Below are 17041 nucleotides of genomic sequence, written 5' to 3'. Positions count from 1 at the left end.
TTATAGACAGTGGTCAGGGTGGTCTTCTGGGAGGAGGCAAATGGAGTAGAGATCTTAAAGGGGGGAAGGGGCAAGTGAAAAAGGAAAGAAAGACCACCCTAGAGAGAAGGAGTAATGAAGACAAATAGACCAGGTAAAATGCATTTGGAGAAGGAAACCAAGGATGTGGGAGCATGAAGCAGCCAAAGGAAGACTGTAGAGCAAGATCTTTCACCCTGCAGAGAACCATGGGACGAGTGAAAGAGGGATAATGAATTGTTGCTTGGCCCCAAATAATGCACTTTGCAGATTTCTACTTCCAAGAATTAAACCATGAGGTTTATCACCCCAGAATCCTGCCTTGAACAGAAACTATCAATCGACTTCAATTCTCGTGCTGGATCTCTATAATGAGGTTTATTACAAAGAAACATAATGTTCTGAGTTCCCGTGGGTTCCATGGAGATTGAGAGCCAAGTGGAACCTACTTTTTAATTACTGAGGTAGACAGAACTCAAAGCATGATATAGTGAAGGTTGAAACATGCCCCTTTGGACCCCAGAAAATTTGGGGGAATTGATCAATGGCAGGAGTAGACTGAGCAACTAAGAAGGAGTGGTCCTCCTTTGTCTCCAGTGTGGAGTTTGGCCTGGGCAAGAGTGAGGGCTTGAAACACATTCAGGAAGGTTTGGGGGAACTCAAAACATAATGAGGAACCAATGACATGGTTCTCTAGGGAAAACTTTGGGAAATGGTCAGCCCCCAGGAGAAACACTCCCCATGGCCACACTCTGCATGAGCAGAGGTGGATGAGGCTGAACAGAAGTTGAGGGAGAAGGCTAGACAGCTGGCTCTGAAGAGTTGGTGACAGTATCCAGAAGTTCCCCACTGACATGAGGGATGGGGATGGAACATTACTGAGAGTACAGATGGTCCAGCAGATGCTGAGAGTCATTCCCTGAAAGAGGGTGGAGTGTGAGAGGATGCTTGTCTCTTGGTAGAAAAGTTAGGATCTGGAACTCCAGTTGTGAGGTTCATAGGCTGACCCCTGGTCAGTTTTCAGTTCAGGGAACACCCCGCACTGGTCATTGGCTGATATCAGTGCAGACTCAGATGGTATTCATGGATCTATGAGCCCCTCTTCCCCCATGTACCCTGATGCCATCCTGGTGAAAAAAAAAAAAGGGGGGGTATGGGGAAAATAATCTGAAAGACTATTTCATGTTCTAAACATTTAACACTAAAGAAATGTGTTATCCCAAAAAGATCAATTATTAGATAGGACTTAGCTTTCCAGATCGAACTTAATTTAGATTCTCTTCCACAACACAGTGGAGCAGAAAGACTAAATAGGAAATAGAAAGGTATTTTTGTTTTTGTTTTTGCATGTTTTAGTGTACCACAAATACATGTGACCCCACAACAGGGGAAAAAAAAATGAAATAGCAAACTAGAAGTTTCCCAAATTTGAGCTGAGCAGAAAAGTACAATTGTCTGCTTTGCTAAATAAAAAAAGAAAATCAGGTCAACATCAAATAGGAAAAGAGACTATCCTTTTTGTAAGAGGTCCAACTCCTCTATGAATGCTGGAGATGTTTAATCTTGTCTTTTGTAAGTGGTAACCTGTCTTTTCCTTTTCTTTGTCTCTGGGACAGGCACTGAGGGTCAGCCTGGCCCTCTGTCTACAGGCCTATTCATTTCTGATGTGTCAGTCCCCTGCTAGGAAGAGCCTATCTGTGGTGAGAGCTGCCAATTTGAGACCCAGGGCTTATGACCAGGGTTGCTAGATAGCATAGAGGTTGTCCACTTGCATTTGAATTTCAAGTAAAAAACATTTTTTTATAAGTGTGCTCCAGTGTTACCTACAAATATTATATGAGACATAACTTTACTTAAAACATATGTTTTGTCTCTTTTAAATGTAACTAGAAACTCTATATTTATATTTGTTAATCTGTCAACCCTACTCAGCAATGGCAAACCTAGACCCGGATTCTGTGCCAAGTGGAAGGGTAAATGGGTCCCTGCCTCACTGTCCATCAATACTCTGCCTCAAATTGAGAGACAGGTAGGACTTACCTCTAGTATTTATAGATGTATAAATACCAATATAAATATTATTATAAACACATATATATATTTAAAACCAGGTTTTTGGGACAGAGTACCCTAGCGGTTTGAAAATGCCCACCTACCTTGGATTTCATCATGGAAAGAGGCGTGCCTTCTCTTCACATCAATGACATTGGGTTGCACAAGGATCTCCTGGTAGGTATCCTAGTGATAGTTTCACTGAAGGGAAACTTATATTCAAGGGGTAAAACAACAGTGAATCAAAGTAAAAAGTGAACTAGATTTATAGTGAATAGTTTTATAGCTTACAAGACCAAAATTTGAATTTCAACTCTACCCAGATATTACTATGAAAACTACCTTGACATTTTTAAGTCTCCAATCGTCATCTACAGGAAAGTAAGACATGGAACACTGACTAGAGGGAGTATTTCATGTATTGATGTACACAAAGTACCAAATAGCACTTGAGATACTCACGTGACAGCTACTGACATTAATTTCTTTGTGGTCAAGTTTCCCATAAATAGTGATGCCATGACTAAAACCAGGGACCTGATCCATAGCATAATCATGGGCACATGGAAGTATTTTTAAAAAGCTGGTTTGAGATATTCAGATAACTCTTTCAGATTAAGCATGTGCCTCCTTTATAGCACTATTTTGAAATGCAAATAGTAATGGGGTATTCTAGTAGTATCTTAAATCATGGACTCTTTTTTTTTTTTTTTTAAGATTTTTTATTTTACTTGACAGAGATCACAAGTAGGCAGAGAGGCAGGCAGGGAGAGAAAGGGGGAAGCAGGCTCCCCACGGAGCAAAGAGCCCAATGTGAGGCTCGATTTCAGGACCCCGGGACTGTTAGTGGAAGGTGGAGGCTTTAACCCACTGAGCTACTCAGGCATCCCAATAATGGACTATTTTAATGAATTAAATTTATTGAATCCATTTTCTCATCAACCTCAGACTCTGGGCAAGAGAAATTTCCTACGTATACTATTAATGTCTTCTTGTGGGGAGGACCCAAGCTTTGGGTCACCTCTGAGTAAACATAAGTGGAGATAGTACTAGAAGAGGGGATAGTGACATAAGCAAAGGTAAGGATGTGGAAAAACCTGGAGCACAAATGGGGCTAGTGAAGGTCAGTGAGTGACTGTAGGAACAATTTTGATTCAAACCACTTTAGTGGCAAATCATCTTCCTCAATCCCCACCCCTTTAAGAAGCACAGGGATAGCCACAGTATTTCTCAATGAGACAGAATCAAAGGAGGAAATTTAGTGAAATATATATTTAAGTGAGACTCAGCTTCCTTTTTTGTACTGGAATTAATAGCCAGGAGTCCTGGGAGGTGGAAGGGGAGGGCTGAGTATGAGGGCTACTAGTTCATACCACACACCCTCTCTGCCAAGGACTGTTGACATCACACCTATTTCCAGCTTGTAACCACCTCAGGAGTCCTGCAAGGAGGTTTACTTCAAAAGAAGTTTATGTGTATGTAGAAAATCAAATACATTACCTTCCCTTTCTTTAGTAATTATATTTCAATGTAATTATATTAAGTGAAATTTCTCTAAATGTTTAAGATTACACAACTAACAAATCAAAGTATAAACTTTACTAATCTTCTTACACATTTAGAAGTTAATTACAAACCTTAGTCAAATTCTTGTCTCAATAAAAGCACAAGCCTAATGTGCCACGTTCCCTTAAGTGCTTCAGACACCTTAAAATAGGCATGATATTCACAAATTATCATAATAATTATAAAACATTTATATTTCTATTCAACCTCTGAGAAAATTAGTGATTCTATAGATTTGGCTAATTTCTTGTTTGTTTATGTAACTTAATATATCTTAATGCATCTTTCTGATTTAAGTCCCCTACCAAACAAAAAGATTATAGTAGACCAGCTGAGCTTCTTGAGTTATCCATGAATTGATTATTTACCAGAACAAGCGACACAGTTAGGACTTCCAAAGCGACTCAAACCCTAGCAACTATTTCTTACCTGGGTTTCTCTTAGAATCCTGATTGACATATTATGCCAGTAAGAATGTCCCCAGACATGCCTTTTCCTGCAATCTGATGTCTTTGCACTCTTCCTTCTTTACATCTGTGATATAGAATATGTTATAGGCTGAATTGTATCCTTCCCTAAATTCTCAAATGGAAGTCCCAACCCCTCCCAATACCTACTAATATAGCTGTCTTTGGAGATATGTTCTTTAAAGAGTTAACTAAATTAAAATGAGGTCATTAAGGTGGACCCTACCAAATGACTGGTGTTCTTATTAGAGCAGGAAATTGATCTTTATGGGGCTCAGGGTAAGCTTTCCCAAAATATACCAAAGTGGCATATTGATTACTTCAAATCAACGTTACTTGAGAAACAACCAGTGTAAGAAGGACATTCTGACTCTCCTCTCTGTACTCTGGAAAGGAGGAATAAATCTTCCATGTTAAGGGACCCCTCCCTGCACCAGGAGGTAGAGAGATATCCTTATCACCAGAAATGGGGAATTCAGGCACCAGATACTGCATAAATAAACTCGGCTTAGTTTGTTTACTAATTAGTACTAATTAGTACCCAAGCCTAAGTGTCTTTTTCTTGCCAGTTCTACAAATTTATTGTTTATTTGTCTAAAAGGTATAAATAAAAACTGCCTGCTTTGGTCACTTCTTTGGGTCTCACTTCTTTCTATGACCTCCCATAAGTATGAATTAAATTTGCTTTTCTCCTGTTCTGTCTCATGCCAATTTAATTATTAGACCAGCCAAAAGAACCAGAAGGGGTAGGAAAAAATTTTCCTCTCCTTGATGGTCTCCAAGGAGTCTTGGTTCTCTTTAGTTTAAGAACTACCTAGGATTGGAGAATGAGATGTAGGTGCTTAGTGTCCTTGCCAGTGCTTTCCACATGAGTGCTGGGGCATAGGAAGACGCCAATGCTAGATTGCTAAAGGGAGAGAAGGGAAAAAACTAATTTCTAGTCAAGGTCATGCAGTTCAGAACTGGACCTTTAATTTAACCTTAGGATTAATAAGTTATTTCAATTTATTTCCACTTTAGTATACTCAACTTGAATTTTAGCCCACACCCTTATTGAAATCATGTCTCCTTTTATTTTTATTTTCTCTTTATGTCCCATTGGCCACTATTTCTAATTATTTTATCGAACCTAAAGAATTCAAATCACTTTATAAATTGCCTCTATTTATCCTTTCTCAAATGTTAGTATAGATAAAAAGTAATTCAGCTTCTTCTACAGATGTTATAAACACTATCCATACTGTACTGGGTCCCCATAGCATTGTATTTCCCAATCCTGTGGCCTAATTTTCTAAGGATGCAATTTACAAGTTCAATTACCTTCACCCACTCTTATCTCTGGACCTCAACTCATACACACACACACACACACACGAAAGAAAGAAAAGAAAAGAAAAAGAAAAAGAAAAAGCCAAATCTCTGTGATTTGGGAATGAGTTAAGTCTGGGATCAAATCTGCTTCATTAACTAAAAGATCTGGGCAGAGTGAATATAGAGCTGAGACATCCCCATCCTATAAAACCAAACACTGAATGGCTCTCATCCATTCTTTCACCATCTGAACCTGAAGATTAAAAAGATTAAACCATGTAAAAGCACTTTATAAACTTAAATCATGTGTAAATTGTCTGCATTTTTATGACAAATTACCCCTCGTGAGTTATTTCAGGCATTAAGGTATTACGGTGCTCACCTAAGTATCAGCAGCAAGGTCCTCATGAAGTCTGTGTATCCTGGATTTCCAACTCAGTGCTCTATCTACCCCAGATTACGCAGCACCTCAAATACGAAAATGAATTCCATGGATGAGAAGCAATCATTCATCCATGGGCCAGGCTCTCATCTTTCCCTGCACACCTGACAGGAAGAGACCCAACCAGAAAGGCCCCACTTACCTGAGATAAAGGTCAGTCCACAAAGGACTGTGACGCCAGGGGCTCTGCCCTTAAATTGTGCAACAGAGAGCTGCATTAAGGTTGTAATGCATGCAAACATTCCTGGCCTATTTCATCCATGCCAGTTCCCAGGGATGACACTCCAAATCTGAATTAGAGGCACACCTTTGTTTCCATTCCAACATAACCAAAGAAAGAAAGCTCATGATACGGCAGTTTAATTAGAGTATGCAAATGACTATGCTCCCATTTCCCTCTTGTGTGTTCCAGGTCCTGTCTTCTTGACAAGAGGAGAATGTAGCTCAGAAAAGGGAAGGCTGGAAACAAACAAAGCGAGCCATCTGTAGGCCTTCACCATGGTGTGGCAGAAAAGTGGTAAAGAGTGAAAGGCCACAGACTCGCTGCCATGCGTGCTGTCATGTGACATCGGTCCCATGTTGAACTTGTGAGGTGTCTCTTTGGTGTGGCTGGAAAGTGAAAAGCATGCCCTGCAAACAATATCTGACTTTTGTAAATTTATTTTTAATAAGCATACATTACAGTATCCTCTTTTACAAACAGGTTTTTTGAGACCTGACAGAGGCCAGTGTAACCATCAACACAATGAGGATATAGGAGAGCTCCATTAACACACAGCAACTGCCTTCTGTTCAAACCCTTCCTATTCAAATACTCCACCTACCCAGTAACCCTGCAGACCACCATCAGTTCTTCATCCCTCTAGCTTTGCCTTTTACACAATGTCATATAAATGGAAATCTGGATTTGTTCATTTGCATAATGTGTAATGTATTTGAGATCCGTCCCTGTTGTTGTGTCTATCAGTAATCTGTTCTTGTTTGTGGCCCTGGGGTATTCTATTGTATGGATACCCCAGGGCTTGTTCATCCATGCATCAGTTGAAGGACATTTGGATTGTTCCCAGGTTATGGTGATTACCAAGGAAACTGCTATAAATATTTACATCCATGTTTCTGTGTGACCTAAGTTTTTGTGTCCTTGGGTAAATACCTAGAAGTAGAAGAGCTGAATCTGGGATGAGTACAAGTTTAACTTTGTAAGAAATTGCCAAACTGTTTGTAAAGTGATTGTATCATTTTGCATCCCCACCTGCAACGTATCACAATACTAGTCTACCATCTCGCCAACACTTAGTATTGTCAGGTACTATTATTGTTGTTGTGGTTGTAGCAATTCTAGAGAGTGTGGGGTGGCATTTTATTCTGAATTTAATCTGCATTCTCCTTATTAATGATGATGTTGAGCATTTATTCATACCTGCCATCATATATTTTCTTCAGTGAAATGTATGTTCAAACATTTTGTCCCATGTTAGATGAGTTATTTCCTTATTCCCAATTCAATAAACAGTTTCTAAGTTTATATATACTTTTAAGATTTTATTTATTTATTTGACAGAGAGAGATCATGAGTAAGCAGAGAGGCAGGCAGAGAGAGACAGGAGGAAGCAGGCTCCCTGCCAAGCAGAGAGCCTGATTCAGGACTCCATCCCAGGACCCCGAGATCATGACCTGAGCTAAAAGCATAGGCTTAACCCACTGAGCCACCCAGGGGTCCCCTCTAAGTTTATATTTTTTATTAACTAATTTTACTAAGTACAAGTTGACTAGCCTAATTATTATAAACAGAATTTAAATCACTAATAGCAACAGAAAGCTAGATTTTAAGAAACCCAAATATTTATAGTTCTAGAACAATGCTTCTGAAAGTTTAGTGTGCAAATGAATCATGAAGGGATCTTGTTAAAAATGTAGATTCTGATTCAGTGGGTCAGAGCTTGAGCCTAAAAGTCTGTATTTCTAGTAAGTTTTCAGGTGACACTGATGTCAAGGATGCTTACATCACATTTTAACTCACAAGTGTCTAAAAGATCTTGGTTCAAATCCCCTTTTATAACCCCCAAACTGACCAACACTCATCATGTAATTAAACCTGCTTTTACTTTTGGAAGAAAAAGGAATATGAAATTAATAAAGACATTCAGATCTCTAGATGTACTGTTAAAACTTGAATAGGTATGCCACAGAGTTTCTGTGCAAAATATCTGTCCAAAATTATGCTGTCACATTGGTTGATTTTGTTAATAAAGAATAGAGGAATTTCCTCATTGAAATTATGCCAGTAAAGAAATAGTTATCTATGTGCTTCATTAATATTGATTATTTTTTTACCCTTAGAATCCTTCATTGTAGTCATTGGTTGAAGTAAAACTTTTTGTATTTTCTCCCCATTACATGGAAGTTGGTGGGCTGTGTTCACCTAGGACCTTATTTTATTGTCCCAGTTTCTTTGAGGTCTGGAATTTGTGTCTCATTGTTAATTTTAAAAAAAATTGGAACACTATTATCCAGAGAAGAAAATTATTTATGATCTTGGGAAATGCAAATAGTTGTTGTGAAAGGGATATATATATATATATATATATATATATATATATATACCTTAGTGGGTAAACAAGATAAGTCATTGAGATTCAGGAAGAAGATATTGAAACTTCTATTTTCAATGATTTTTAAATTTTAAAAAATAGGAAACTTACATTTCACTGTTATTGAGTAGATCAATGGACACATGGGCCTTCATTCCGTCTCTATGCCATAAAGCAGAGATAAAGAATTCCATTTTGGACATAAGTTTTAAGTATCTGAGAGCATTTCAATGGAGATGTCGAGTAAGCAGACTGGCAGTCATAAGAGAAAGAGAGCTGGACCCATAAACCAACGAGGTGCCATAATGGAGACAGAGTGGAGAGGATTGGTTCAGTAACAAAAAAGGCATTCATGGGAGGGAATTATAACACTTAGAATTTCAGTAGAAGAAGAAGAAGAATCAAGGAAAACTGAGGAAGAGGTAAAGAAGTCAAGAATGACACGGGGATGCAAGCAGTCTCCCAGGAGAATGGTATTTCAGAAAATATTAGACAGATGGGGTGCCTGGGTGGCTCAGTCAGTTAAAAAATGCATCCAACTCTTGATTTCAGCTCAAGTCATGATCTCAGGGTTGTGGGATTGAGCCCCCACTACTAGGCTCTGCACTCAGCGTGGAGTCAACTTGGGATTCTTTCCTCCTGTCCTTTTCCTCATTTGAGTGCTCTCTCTATTTCTCTTTAAAATAAAGAAATAGGGGCACCTGGATGGCTCCGTGGGTTAAGTCTCTGCCTTTAGCCCAGGTCATGATCTCAGGGTCTTGAGATGGAGCCCCACATTGGGCTTTCTGCTCGACGGGGAGCCTGCTTCCCTTTCTCTCTCTCTGCCTGCCTCTCTGCCTACTTGTGATCATGATCTCTCTCTCTCTTTGTCAAATAAATAAAATCTTTATTTAAAAAAAATTTTAAGCAATTGGACATAATATCTTTAAAAATATAAAATAAAATAAAGAAATAAAATCTAAAAAAATTAAAAGAAAATGGTAGACAGCGTGTCAGGAAAGATTGATAAATCCTGTGAAATATCGCTGGAGGGCTTAGTAAAAAGAAGCAGAACATGTCTATTGGATTTGATTACTGGGACCAATGTCACTGGTGACCTCAGCAAGAGGGTAGTTATCTCTAAAGATCCCACGTGCAAACTCGAAGCACATTTATTGTTGTTGACAGTTGTTTTCTTTGGGTGTAAATAAATATATGCATGCTCCAATAAAATTGGAGGAAATTAAAGAATTTCAAAAAGTGACTAACAGAAATATACTTTAAATTGATTATCCATAATCCTATGTTCTAAAGGCACTCTTTGTCATAATGTTGTGTGTCTAACTCCTATGTCTTCTTACTTGGTAGGTTTTTGGTTTTTTAAAATCTCTTCCACATAATTGCGATTATATTTTATGCACTGATTTTTCACTTCACGTTTTAACAAACACATTTTAAATGCTTTGTAAGCATAGCATACCATAAAGTGAACATACCATATAGATATCCATCACATTTAGATTATTTCCAATCTGAAGACTATTATAAATAAAGCTGAATGAGCATTTTTCTGTACAAACCTCTCCCCCACCCCAATTATTTTGGACTATTTTCTCAACAGAGGAAAATCCGTCAGGTAATTTCTAGGTCTTATGTTATGAGTACCTTCAAACTCTAAGGAAGGACCCACGTTAAACAAATATTTGTGGCTATGGAGGAAAAGAAGGACCTCAAATTACTCCCCAAACAAGATAAACTCTTGGCAGTTTTAATTCAGCAATTTCCATGAATACAACTTCTAATTTCTTTTTTCTGATGATTTAGAATATTACTTTTTCATCTCTTCCTCCAAAGGTCTAAAATTTCCCTAGTACTGAGAAGGGGAACATCACTTTCAATAAAGAGAGTAGGGTGGGAGCGGGGAGAGAGAGAGGTGGGAAGGGAAGGGACAAGTCAAGAAAAGAGAAAAGAAGTCCATTTGCTGCCATTAATTTTAAGCAAGTCTTTGAGTCTTATGTAAACTTCTCTTTTTATCCAAACATTTGTATTGTCAAAAGCTGGAGCACTGGCATATTAGACACTTACCTATTTTAGCTTCTCTGACAGCTGACCTCCCCTGCCTCTATCTGCAGTCTCTCATTTGGGAAACCTCTATTACATAGAGTTTTGGGGAGAAGCACTGTCCTTCCCTAGAAAATGAAAAGCAGTCACAGTTCTTCTAGTCTTGACTTGAGTCATCAGGAGGTCAACACATGAATTGGGCTCAGCAAGTGGACAATTAATGCTGGGGTTGGCCTTTGAGAGAGCAATGTTAGAGATCAATTGTCATTGCCATGGTGGTCTGAGTAGGCCAGCCCATGCCCATGTTTGAGCTCTCCTATAGTCCTTGATGGTCAGCTCTTCCTGGTGATCACCCATCTCCATATCTGGTCCTCCTTGTTGTTCAACGAGCCCTGATTATCTTTCAATAATCCCTCGAATATGTTAGCATGCACCAGTCTTTGTTGCTTGTAAGGAGGTCTCTGCTTAGGCCCAATAAACAGGGTCAGGTCACATGTAGCATTTTGGATTTTTTTTTCTTTAGAGCAATAGAAAGCCACTAATGGATAGGAATTCTTTCAGCACAGGACTGGTTATCTGTGGAGAGGGGATGAGGATGGAGGCCTAGGGAATGAATGAGAGTTAAGAAGAAAGAGTGACAGCAGAAACAAAAAAAGCATATGTAGGTGAAGGCTTCAGGTCCACAAGGAGCAGAAAATAGGCTGCTTATAGGAACAAGGGCACTCTCCCTTCTTCATTCAGAGGCTCTGGACACCAGGAAAGGAACATCAGGGGGATAAATGTGTCTGGAAGCAGTTACAAGGACAAATGAGAATGCTTGAAAAGGCCTTTATGCAGCTCCTGTGTAGACTCACAGAACTGTTTCATCCACTTCATGGAGCAAAATATAATGAATAGTTTTATAATAATCTCTTCTTCTGACAGCTCTCAACCCCTCAATACTCATCTCTGACATGCTAGATAGAAATAGGCTACACCAGCATAATGCCACCTCTCCTAACTTCTAGAAGAATTTCCTAAGCTTCACTGATAAGATTCATCTGCAATTCTGGCTAAAAAACTTAGCTTCCCAGTCCCGTCCTTAAAAGGGGGTAGAACATGAGAAGGAATTTTAACAAGTTCTGTCATGTAATCTTCGTCATCATGGAAGTTTGAGAAACATCCTTTGAGGTCTCTTACCTGGTGAAGGTATGGAATAGACACTTAGCAGAGATTTTTCCTGCTAGGTCCTCTGTAGTGTCATCCCACCAAGGGGTGGTTTGAAGACCGCAAGTAAGTGTTCTTGATTGTTCATCCACCAGCATTTCCAGGAGGGCTTGTAAAAATGCACATTGCTGGTCCCACCCCCAGAGTTTCTGATTCAGAAGATCTCGGTAGACATCTGAGCATTGGTAGTTCTAAAAAAATCTCAGGTGCAGCTGAAGCTGTTGGTCCTGGACCACATTTTGAGAACTGCTGACATAGAAGGAACACAATATCCCCAGACACTCAAGATATAATTATCACTCAGTGATTCCTCCTGAGGAAACCCCCTCCAATCAACAACCCCTCAGAACAGGACAGGGGATCTTCTATATAGAGTTACACACTCTAAGGCACCTGAGACCTAGACCTCCTCTTTTACAATATATCAGAAAATAAAACCTGGATTTCTCCATGTGGTCAACACGGAGACTCAGAGATTCAGTCTCAATCCTAACCCTTGTTGGAATAAATTAAAACAAGTAAGAGATCAAAGGGGGATGAATATCTGCATAAAGATGATGTTTCTATAGTACAGCTTTGGGAGACCCATAGCAAAGTTAAAACAAGGAAACTGAGGCAAAACCACCAGGGCCTTGGGAAACATCCGCTCATGTTGGGAAGAGGCCAGCTGAGATACAGGGAAGCTTGTGCTGAATGTGGTGCCAAGGTGGGAGTTGGGGAGTGTTGACAAAGTCAAGCTGGAACTTCTCACTCTCCCCCACCATGTGCCAAGCTCTGGTGGAACATAGAACATCAGGTACAGAGTTAGGACCACAGGACCTGAAGGATCTACCTTGGGAGGGTTTTGAGTAAGTCCTAGACAATGCAATATCTTAAGCACTTTCCATGAAATAACTCTCTTAATACTCACACTAACCCAACAAGTAGATAGAATAATCATCACCTTTTTTGGACTAAGAAACAGGTTCACAGAAAAGCCATGTGCCGTGGTAGATGTCATACGGTGAGCCCTCAGTGGAGCCACATTTCAAATCCAGGTTGTTTGAATTCAGAGACTACAGGCCTAACTCAATATACTGCTGTTGCTTCTTAACAGAATGCATATTTCATGATCATCTGCTACCTCCAAGTCATTATTTTAGCTACTGGGGTGGGGACTAGAGGAGGGGAAAATAAAATAGATACTTTCCTTGCCTTGAAAAGAGTAAAATCTGTTAGGATGGACAGACCCACTTACAGAACTCTGAAACTAGGCAGATTGCAAGTATAAGCTTCTATGTCTGGTTAAAAGCTACAGGGATTTGGGGATACAGAGAGAGAAATGGGGATGGGTGGATGGCAAGTTGTGGAGACCCTGGGAATCCTTTAATCGTGGCCCTAAGTGGATTGTAAGCAAAAATAAATAAATAAATAAAAATAAAAACCAGTCCCTCTAGTGTTGATGCTTGAAAGAGGATATCTTGGAGGAAGAGGCAGCTGATTCTGAGGCTGTGACCTCATTTTTCAGATTCCCTTAGCTTTGCACCCCTCTCTGGTTCCTGCTATCACCATCCTACTGGCTTCTGAGGGTAGTAATCTTTTTCAAACACTCTGGCCCAGACAAAAAAGACCTTTCTATTAACTCCCCACTCTCCAGCTGAGGCCAGGCTGGAATTAACAAAAATGAAAATCAATAAGTCCTTCACTAAATGCTCAGGCATAGAAACAAGAAAATAAACTGTCCTATAATATCACAACTCTGTCTAACAGGACTGCTCTGTCCACACAGAACCACCTGGAAGAAGGACAGGACACCTGTGATGATGCCTGCTCTTCTCAGACCAGGGAATCCTCGAGTTTACAAATGCTATTCTCATCCCTATCTGTAATCTGGACTCCTTGATGTCTAGACAAGGAGATGGAGAGAGGTCTTCCCTGGATCTGGTGCCTGACCTCTCAGGTCCAGCCTCCCATGTTCTAACTCACCTCTGCTCCAAGTAGTTGGAAGTAACTGACTTTCTCCTCCCGGCTTTTCTTTATGGCCTTTCAAAGAACACCATGGCTACCTTATCTGAAATCAAGTCTGGACACTTGTTAATTAACTGCCTAAGTTTGATCCAGGCACCTCATCTTCCTGAGTTTCTGTTGGTGAACTTAGGGGTGTGAATTAGTGGTTAACTCAGTCCCAGTTCTGACCTTTCTATAATTCTAGGCCCATTGGTGGGCATGACTCAAGTTGTTCATCACATATATTTTGCCTCATCAGTAATACATTAAGGAAAATTGCCTGAACCTGAAAGGTCAAGTCTATGAGGAGGGTCCATGTGCCTAAGCTCAAAGATCCATTGCTTTCAAAGAATTAGACTGGGTGAGTAGGACCTGGGCTCCTGGATTCTCTATATCTACATTCATAGTATTGAAAGTGCATTAGGACTAAAGGAATCCTGGGGCCCTTTCCATCTCTGGCAAGCTCAGCCTCATGTAAAAATAGTATGGCCAGTATAAACACAAAAGCTGAGTCATCAGCCTCCCCTCAGGCCCCTGCATCCAGTCTGTAAGCCATCAGAAATGGCATGCAGGATTCAAGCTAGTGCTTTCTTTCCTATGATCTACAAGCCAACGCCCTGGTCATTCACCACAGGATGATTAGCATATATATGGAGGCAACAGAACTTGGATATGAGGATGAAGATGATGATAAGGCTCAAGCACTAAGAGGATAATACCCTAGTGGAAATACAGAGTGGCCCGAGGTGACCTTATTGACATCACCATCATCATATCAACTGTGTGTTGAAGGCCACACCATTGGCAGAAGGCTTTTCACCAGTAAGGCACCTAGAACACTGCATGCTTCCACTTTGGCAGATTTGGGAGAGTCAGACCTGGAAGATACAACAGAACCAAGGTGGAAATGCCTCTCAATGACAGTAAAATTGGGATCAAAATCAGAATCTCTGCTCCAATGGAGAATCAAAGTTAGGAGACCAGGACGGTAGGAAACAAATATTGAGACCTGGATGCAGAACCAAAGAATTCAGAAGGTAGAAGAAGAGGAGAGCCAGGACCATTGAATGAGACAGAACTACATTCTAGACAAAAATGGAAACAAACAAACAAACAAACAACAACAACAATATACTCTATTTCTGAGGTTGGATATTAAGGTGGCTTTTTACATCCTGGTGGAATACTACATGGGAATCATGAAAGTCTCTCTAAATCAATCCAACTCATCAAAAAGAAATAATGGACTTATGTTTTCTGGGTTCCATGGTGCATTGGCTTCCAACTGAATTTGGTTTCTTTCTTCCTTCCTTCCTTTTTTTTTTTTTTTTTTTTTTTAAGATTCTTATTTACTTATTTGAGAAAGAAAAAGAGAGAACAAGCTGGGAGAGGGACAGTGAGAGAGGGGGAAACAGACTCCCACTAAGCAAGGAGCACAATGTGGGGGTTCGACCCCAGGGCCCTGGGATCATGACCTGAGCTGAAGGCAGATGCTTAACCACCTGAGACACCCAGGCACCCTTGGATTTGGTTTCTACCACATAGTTGCAGGGTATATTACCTACATATCACTGAATAACAATTTACAACAAATCTAACAGCTAAAAACAGCACGCGTTTATTTTATCACTGTTTCTGGGGATCCAGAGTCCAGACCCAGCTTGTTCTCTGCTTCAGAGTCTCCTCTGAATGCTATAGTCAAAGTGTTGGCGAGGGCTGCAGCATCCCTTCAAGATTTGACCAGAGGAAAAAATTCTCTTCTGAGCCCATGTGATTGTTGGAGATATTCTGTTTCTTGCAGGCCATAGGCGAGAGAATCTGAGTGTTCTGCTGACTATCAGTTAGAGGTTACTCTCATTTCCTTGACATGTGGCTTTCCCTGAAGGGCAGCTCAAAACATGCATGGCTTCTTTGTAGACAGAAAGAGTGTCTCCTAGCAAGACAATTATAATCTCATATAACATAATTGTGTACATGAAATCACCTATATTCCATCACCTTTACAATATTCTAGTTGTCCGAAGCAAGTCAGAGGACACATCACACTCAAGCAGAAGGAATTATGCAAAGGCTTAAATGGGAACCATCTTAGCATCTGTCACACATAAATAGACCTGCTAGTTGGGGTTGGATCTCAATGCTACTCTACTATTCTCCTTGAGGAATTAAACAAAGACACCATAGTATGTGATATAGTTACAGACTCCTAAACCAAACAGCATAACTCACTAGGTGTTCAGAGTTGGTGGGACAAGGTTATTTCTCCTTTCTGATGCCGAATAGTTGAATTTCCATCACCAGGAATAAAAGCTTCCTTTTCCCAAATAGCCAAATGAGGCAGAGAACTTAACAAGGAAAATTATTAGGAGTTATATCGGGGTCCTCTAAACCTACTGTACGAGTTGAGGCAAATTTTGGTTATAAAGGCTTGTGAAGAAAGCTTAAGGGATTTGGTTGACTCACTATGAGTCAGTGGTGTGATGTGGCTGCCAAGAATAGCAAAGGCTATGTTAGACTCAGTGTAATTAGTCCAGATGGAGGATTAGTCCAGAGGAGATGACCCTTTCTCACTTTGTGCTGCTGCAGCCACACATGAAGGCTAGTGCTAATGTCAGATCCCACATTCTAGGAGGGACATGGTCAAAATAGTGTACCTGTAAAGGAGAGTCCCCAGGAGGTTAAGGAGGTTGAAACCATAGAAGATAGCTAAAAAAATGAGGACTGTAAAGATAAGCTCCTAAACTAGAAAGGAGTATTGTTTTGAAACACTAGAAGACTGTCTTATGGACAAGATATTGGGGAAGAAGTTCTTTATAGGAGCCTAAAGGTTAGAGCCAATGCTCTTAGTAGAAATCTTGGAGGATCATTTGTCTGCTCAGAGTGAGAAACATTCCCCAGGGGGTCCAGCAGTCATAGCAGAGGACAGATGTTTCTCACCAGAGGTCTTCATTGTGTCATTCAGTTACTCAACAAACACTTCTTAGGTCCAACTGATGACCAAGGACCAAACTATGCAGATGCCCAACAAAGAAAATTTATCCCTGTCTTTGACGACTGTACCTTGAAGACAAGAAAACAAACAATTTCAATGAAAGATTGAAAGTAACCAACAACCCCCAAGACTCAGACGTGCATTTCTTGGTCATGTCAAATCCAGGGGGCACAACTCACTTCCTGTGGCTCCATGTGCCTTCTCATTCTGGGACTTGGGACAGAAAAACAAAAGTGCTAGTAGGAATCTTGTGATGTCTTTGAAAATGTCCGCTCCAGGGAGGCTAATTTGCTCGCATTACAAAGGCCACAGCGTGTCACTGCCAAGTCTTGCTACACAGCAATAGGCACCCAGGCTGTATAGGGTAAAG

The 17041-nt window shown here is 40.2% G+C and overlaps 1 long non-coding RNA gene across 1 annotated transcript; it reads right to left on the bottom strand.

Moving 5' to 3' along the window:
* Window positions 1-2198: 2198 nt before the first annotated feature.
* LOC132015136 (uncharacterized) lies at window positions 2199-5840 on the bottom strand. The gene is made up of 3 exons (XR_009403557.1): window positions 5797-5840; window positions 4066-4170; window positions 2199-2282 (listed from the first exon to the last, which is right to left on the bottom strand). It is a non-coding gene; the product is annotated as an uncharacterized LOC132015136 (long non-coding RNA).
* Window positions 5841-17041: the final 11201 nt, after the last annotated feature.

Source organism: Mustela nigripes, chromosome 1 (assembly GCF_022355385.1).
Source record: "Mustela nigripes isolate SB6536 chromosome 1, MUSNIG.SB6536, whole genome shotgun sequence".
Taxonomy (NCBI): Eukaryota; Metazoa; Chordata; class Mammalia; order Carnivora; family Mustelidae; genus Mustela; species Mustela nigripes.
Note: the sequence above shows the minus strand (reverse complement) of the source record. Positions and strands in the feature narration are given on the sequence as shown.